The sequence below is a fragment of the Carya illinoinensis genome, chromosome 16 (assembly GCF_018687715.1).
Source record: "Carya illinoinensis cultivar Pawnee chromosome 16, C.illinoinensisPawnee_v1, whole genome shotgun sequence".
In the NCBI taxonomy this organism is placed as follows: Eukaryota; Viridiplantae; Streptophyta; class Magnoliopsida; order Fagales; family Juglandaceae; genus Carya; species Carya illinoinensis.
Window position 1 is genome coordinate 29,770,416 of NC_056767.1, and position 7,537 is coordinate 29,777,952.

Consider the following 7,537-nt stretch of genomic DNA (forward strand, 5'->3'; position numbering starts at 1 on the left):
ATTAAATATGAATATATGTTGTATTTAAAAAAAAAAAATATCCTTCCAAACCCTAACTTTAACCCTAACCCCAGCCCTCACTCTCCACCATCTCAAGCTCTCCGTTAAGGACATGTCTCACTTCCAATCTTCTACTGTGCAGCTGATCTTTGTTGATGAAATTCGAGGATACTCCTCCTGCAAACACTCCGATATTTAAGTCAGTTAAGTGGTAATTGTATTCGAGTTATCTTTAATTATCAAATATTACCTATGTATATAGGCTCGTTTACTGTACTTATCTCATTCATGATTAATCGGAATGGATCACCACTTAGGATTTTGAATAATCGGGTCACTTCCTGCTGTTTTTATCTTCTGTTAAAGGTGGCACCATGCACATCCCTCTTCAAACTCTTCCTAATTATCTCTCTATGACTTCTGGGCCCATGCTCTGGGCCTCTTGGTTTTTATTGTGCTATGGGCCTTCTTATACGTCCCAGGGCCCTTTGGTTGAGATGGTCTCTCCACTCTCTATCATTTTCAAATCCCTATCCTCTTCCTTCTACTTCACCCTCAATAGCAAGGTCCTCCCAGACTCCACCCCACCTAATAATCCCTGAATATCCCCTCTCTCCACTCTGGTTTTGCGTCTCAAACTACCCGGCGATGGTGGTGACGGTAGTGCCACTGGTGTCGAGTCCCACGACTACTATCTCAACATGTATGGCGAGAGAAAGCTCGATAAGGTTGACCCCAACAAGCAGAGGCTATCAAAGTGGTTGAATTGCACGCTCTCCAACGAGCCCTTGAGGGAACCCTGTGTTATTAAAAAGCTCGGTAGCGTGTTCAACAAGGAAGCGCTTGTGGAGGCTCTTTTGGGTAAGAAATTGCCTAAAAAATTCGGGCATTTTAAAGGCTTAAAGGATATGATTAACGTTAGGTTTTCTTTGGTTCCCGGGGCAGTAGAATTGGATGCAAATGTCGGCAGCGGGACACAGTTTTAGTGCCCAATCACGGGGCTCGAGTTTAATGGAAAGAATAAGTTTTTGGCTTTGAGAACTTGTGGACATGTTTTGAGTGCAAATGCTTTGAAAGAAGTGAAGTTCTCGGTGTGCCTTGTGTGTCACAAGGAGTTTCAGGAATCTGATAAGATAGTAATTAATGGAAGTGAGGAGGAGGTGGCGGTGTTGAGGGAGAGGATGATAAATGAGAAGATGAAGGTGAGGGAGAAGAACGGGAAGGTGAGGGAGAAGAATGGGAAGAAAGTGAAGAATGGGGAAGTGGTGGCAAATGGCTAGGAGGATATGCGGTGGGAGATGTCACGGTTAAGTGGTATGAAGCATGGGATTGATACGAAAGCGATGGAGAAGTTGGTTTCCGGTAAAGCGGAGCAAAATGGGGCCAATGGTGGGGTTGGTATGAATGGGGCAGTGAAGCGGTATAAGGCAACGAATATGGCCCCAGCAAACACTACCAAGGAAGTGTACGCTTCGATATTCACATCCTCTAAGAAGTCGACTTTTAAGGAAACTTATACTTGCAGATCTCTACCACTTGGTAGAAACTTATGTTTGGTGGAATAGACAATGAAGTATAATGTTGTCTCCCGTTTTAAGGTATCTTCACTGTTGTTTTTAGCTCTTGTAGTAATCAGACTTCATCATAAATGGAATACATAGCTTTGTTGATGTTGCTTTTGTATCCTTGTTGTCAATAATCAATATCCCAGTTGGTTAGTTGTTGCATAATAACATTGTTCAATGGCTTAGAAAAACAAAAACAAAAACAAAAACAAAAACATTGTTCAATGGCCTTTGCAATACCGGATTTCTTTTTGTGTTCTTGAGTGATTGGTGGGAACCCTAGTTTGAAATTATTTTCACATATTATTGGAATCAAATTCGGAAGAAGTAAAATAGAGGAGTTACCCAAAATTAGGATACATGCCAAAGAAGATTGAATTTACTGACAATAGTCTGACATGGTTGACAAAGTAAGGATTATATATGCACATGTAAGGGCTGAACTAAGATTTGGTGGGGAGTATGTGTTAGCATGTTGTTACCAAACTCCGCACTCTCTAAATATATATTAATCTCCGAAATATCCACTTCTTTCTTTTTAGAAAAAAGAATCAATTGTTCTTGACTTATTTATATTTTTCTAAACTTTAAGAAAAATTTATAGATTAAGAATAAACCTGAAAAGTACTTAATGATATAACAGTCATTAGATTTTTATAGTATAATTTGTATAATTGTATTACTATTAATAAGTGGAAAAAAACATGTTAATAACTAATAAATTCTTCACAAAAGGATATAAATTCTTCATACTCTCTCTCTCTATCTCTCTAGAACCTTCTCATCAATCAGATAAATCTACCTCCTCCCATATGTAATAATCTTCCAAAATTTTTTTAACTATTAGATAAACTTTCTTGAAGCTTCTAGCTAGTTAACTAACTTAATATGTGGTTAAAAACATCTCAAAGGTTGTAAAATGAAGATTATATACAAGTGATAGGCAAGAATCTCAATGAAGTCTAGAATGATCTAGATGAGAAAAAAAATAAAAACTCATGTAATTATGTAAGCTCGGAAAGATAAGAAATACTTATATAATATCATTGATATAAAACTAAACAAACCACACAGTACACACCAAAGGCAAATAAAGAGAGATGGAGATCAAATATTTTACCCTTTCTACTTTTCGTGTCTAAGGTGTTGGGATAGATTTTCGAGTTTTGTGGATTTTTTTCTTAGGTTCTGCTTGGCCGCTGAGATTTCTCATATGAGAATTTTGAGTTTTAAGATTAAATATTAAAATATTTTATTTTAATATTATTATTATTTTAAAATTTGAAAAAATTAAGAAAAAGTTAAATTGTTTATTATATTTTGTATGAGAATTTGGGAAAGTTGTAAAGATTAGATGAGAATTTTGTGTTTGACATGAGAAATTTTGATGGCTAAACAGTACCTTATTTTACTTCATCTCAATCTCAAATCTAAAAAGAGAATTGTTTCTGTTCTCTATCAAATTTGTGCGGTCTAGTAAAAAGAATGACATTTGGCTGCGTACAAGGCATAGAGGTCGTCAGGTAGGCTTTTTAGCATATTGTGTCAGTACTACAGTCTCAAGATGTATCAGTGATACTCTCAAACTTGTTTGGTTGTATCAGTGCTACCCTCTTAAGCTCAAATGGCAAAAGCTGAAAGTAGAAAGCATATTGTGTCATGTGTGAGTTAAACTTTTTAGTATGTCAAATCAAGACTATTATATTAATGGACTTAAGAATATTTGAGTGATTCACCGTGTGCTTGAGTTTTGGGGGCCAATCTTAAATATTTTAAGAATATTTAAACTTAAAATTGTAATTATACAATATATAAGATTAATTTTTAAAACTTTGGGGACCACCCCCCAATCTTGTGTTCTGCCCTGTGTATGTATGTCTATGTGCGCACTTGATCTTGTAAATCCACTTGCAGGCAAGGAGACTAGTCTTATTCTTTTTTCCTTGGGCATTGATTTCTTCCTGCATAGCATCTCTCCAGCAAAAATGATAGAAGACTTCAGCAAATGATTAAGGTTCATGGGAGGATTGAGCTGACATGAGCTAAGCTCGATGTTTTGGCGAAAACTATTCATGATATAAGAGAACAATAATCCAAGCTCAAGCTCAAAGGGAAAAAAGCATGATTTCAAACCTTATACCAAGAGAAAGATTCCAAATAAGTACAAAGAAGACATCGAAAGAAGTGGATTTCGAATCAGCATACACAAAGCGAAGAGTGGAAAGGTGTTTTGTACCTCACTTTGCTAAGCAGTGATAACTGTAATTATGCATATCATACAATATTAGTATTAATATAACTGCATCTTAAACCAAGCAGTCATTTTTGCTAATCCATATATTGGAATTAATTTGGTTGGCCCTTTCTCGCTATTGTACATGAGGGTAGTAGCAAGTCTTGGATCCTGGTTTTTAGATTGAAGTTTTAAGTTTTACCTAGTCTTGTTGAGGTACTCGTTTTGTGGCTTTGGGGATACGAAAATTATTTAATGGAAGATGGTTGATGTTGATTTCCTTTTGAAGTTATCTTATTTGCTTCTGTCAAGGGATTGATTAGGATTAATGAAGGTTGTTGCCTAGGCTCTTTATGAGCTTCAACTTCAATGAAGATGTAACCTGTATTTCATTACTGATTGAGTAAATATTCTAAAGATGAAGGTGCCTGAGATTTGTAAGTTTGGTCATCATGTTACAACAGTGTTGTTGATGGAAATGAGTTGTTATTCTATGTCATGGCAATGTTCATCCTCCAAATCAGATGGATCTAGAATATATTCAGATGAATGGAAAACAGGTAGAGAAGATCCATCAAGTTTGTAACTTTCTTTTCTACCAATACGAACATTGCTAGCCTTTTAAACTATCATCTCATCTACATTCTGTGAAGTTCTTTATGGAGTGAATCTTTTTAGAAGAGCTGTTATAACTATGATAATGGCTGGTTTTAGTCAAATTTAGAATGAAACCAAGGGTTTAAAATATCTTACCATATGAATTAGAACTGTAAACTACATTTTCAAACAAGATATTGATCCTCATATGAACACCACATACTGAAATATCTTTACCATGTTCATGCAAATCCCACGAAAAAGGGCCCCATAATATTTGTATCATACCATATTCTGATGAGAAATGATAGTTGCAATTGCGAATGTGTAAGTATCGGACAATCATTTTTTTAAAAAAATGAATAAATATGAGATCCATATGAAAAAAAATTACTTTTTTAATAGTGGATCCCACTTTTTTTAAAGCGACTGCATAGCATTTGCCTATTCCACGACTGTATATAGCATTATTCTATTTCGATACAATGCTCATGCAAATTCCACAGAAGATTTTATATATATCAAATTATCAATAGAGATCAAACTAATTAATTTGATGATGAATCCAAATTTTATAATTCTTCCTCGTCATTCTGAAAATGTAAAGAACAAGTTTCAAGCCTAAATTAAAATATTAAACCTTGTCTTCTAATATTACGCTATGATTGGTTGATTCCAACCTTATTAAAAAGATTAAAATTTAGTATTTTTTTTCTTCATGTTTAAGAAATCGGTTGATGCTATGAAGAGTCATTCATGTAAATTTTATATACGTGATATCTCCCTTTTTAGTGAATAGTGAGGGAAGGATTATTGCTAGAACTTGATGTTCTGTAACAAAAAAGACAAGAATAATATAGAATTTTCTCTATTTCACCTTAAATTGATTGTATTAATTTAGTACAAAATATTAAGTGACTAACTATATTACTTAACTATTTAATTTTTCTTTAAAATATAATGACTAGATGGGAATGATACACCACTCTAAATTGAGAATTAACTTTAAACCACTTTAAACTGTGGGCAGAAACCTGAGATAGCTGTGCACTTAGTTTGGAAGTGTATTTCAACTAAGGATGTATGAGGCAGACTATATTGTTTAATCAGAATTCAAAAACTCAAGTCTAAAAAAAAGGTCTTAAGGATATTCTGAAGGATTTGTTTGAGTTGCTTGATAAGAAGGAAGTGGAAGAATTCTTAGACATTTCCTGGAAGATTCGGGCTAGAAGAAATGGCTATGTTTTTAAAAGACCTTTTACTCATCCAAATCAGCTTGTGCAATACTCACTGCTTCTTCTGCAAAATTTCCAACTGACTAATAGTAGATCTGAACACTCAACAGCAACTCACAAACCAGTTGTCCATTCCTATCAGACTTCTCCTCATAATGTCTACGAGCTTAATTGAGATGCAGCGGTGGATAAGACTCAGGCCTAGTTTGTTACCAAATACCAAATTACCACATCTCATCTCATCTAATTATTACAACTTTTCTAAATTTTCATATAAAATATAATAAACAATTCAACTTTTTCAAATTTTAAAACAAAATTAATATTAAAAAATTATATTATAATAATATTTTATTTAACTTTCAACAAAACATCTCATCTGAAATGTGTAACCAAACTAGGCCTTATTGTAAGACTAGAATTGGAACAATCATTCGAAATTGGGAAGGTTATGTTCTTGGCACTTAAAGGATGAATACTGAGCTATATCTTAATCCACTACTAGCTGAGGCACATGCAGCCCTACTTGTTGTTATTTTCTGTAAGGATTTGGAGCTAAAGCAGGTCATTTTGGAAGGTGATTCTTTTCAAGTAGTTGAAAGGATACAGAAGCAACAAGTAGATGACACTTTCTATGATATGTTTATAGCATAAATTGTTGAGAATCTTTTTTTTTTTTTTTTTTTTTTTTTAAGCAATGGTCAGTGAATCATATAGGGAGGGATTGCTTTAAGCAAAGATGCTTTGGGGGACCTTGATGTTGATCTAGAACAGATTCCTCAAAGGAAGTCTTCTCTCCTCGTTTCACTCTCTGAAAAAGAGGAGGTGAATGTGTGTGAGTGAGTGGCAGGCACGAGGTGTCAGAGGGCGGTTATAACGGTAAAAGAAGGAGGAATTCTTAGCGAAAGGGAATCAAGGAGAATATTTGTGGAGGTTGGCAGTCGTGTGAAGGTGGTGGTACAGAGTAATAGCAAGGAAAAAAGAAGGAATTGGAGGAAAATTTGAGGAAGTTTCGACTGACAGAAGGGGAGGCAACTGACATTATCTTCGATGAAGAAGAAGATGAGGAACTGAAATATAAGGAGGGTAGAAGTATAGTGGGGAAGGTATGCTCGACGAGAATAATTGGTAAGGAGGTGTTGAGTTCTACGCTAGCTAAAGTTTGGAGAATAAGCAAGGCAGCAAAGTTTTTAGAGGTATGTCCCAATACTTTTGTCATTACGTTTGAAACAGTGGCTGATAAGGAGAGGGTTTAGGAGGGGAGACCGTGGTTATTTGATAATTGGTTACTAGCGATGATGAATTTTGATGGTTTTACCCCACCTCAGAGGATGGTATTTGATTTGGAGAGTTTTTGAGTAAGAATGCATAATTTACCCTTAGCTTGTATAAATAAAGGTCGAGGTGAACAAATAGGTGGGACTATGGGTCAAGTGGAAATGGTGGATATACTGGAAGATGGGAGTGGGTGGGGAATATTTCTAAGAGTTCAAATAAGGATGACTTTTATGGAGCCTATACCGAGGGGAAGAACAATCAAGGTCAAAGGGGAAAAGTATATGGGTGCCTTTTAGCTATGAAAAGCTGCCGAAGATTTGTTTTAAGTGTGGTTGCATAATGCATGGGGAGGAAGGTTGTGATAAGATGGAAGGGAGTGATCAAGGGGAGGAGCAGTTTGGGGCTTGGTTGAGAGCTAGTCAAGGGTTGAGAGGGAGAATCTATAATCAGAATCCGAATGAAGAGAAGGAGAAGCTATAATCAGAATCCGAATGAAGAGAGGGAGGATAGGGCTAAAAAAATAAGGGAGAAAGGGGGAGGAAAGTCTGAGAGGGTCTCTGGAAAGTTTGGCTGAGGGTAGTGTAATCAATAATAGAGGGAGTCAAGAGGTGAAGGAAGTGCAAGAAAAT

At 35.6% G+C, this 7,537-nt stretch overlaps 1 pseudogene; it reads left to right on the top strand.

Annotated features, from left to right (window-relative positions):
* The first annotated feature begins 602 nt into the window (after nt 1-602).
* LOC122299027 lies at nt 603-1,565 on the top strand (annotated as a pseudogene).
* Nucleotides 1,566-7,537: the final 5,972 nt, after the last annotated feature.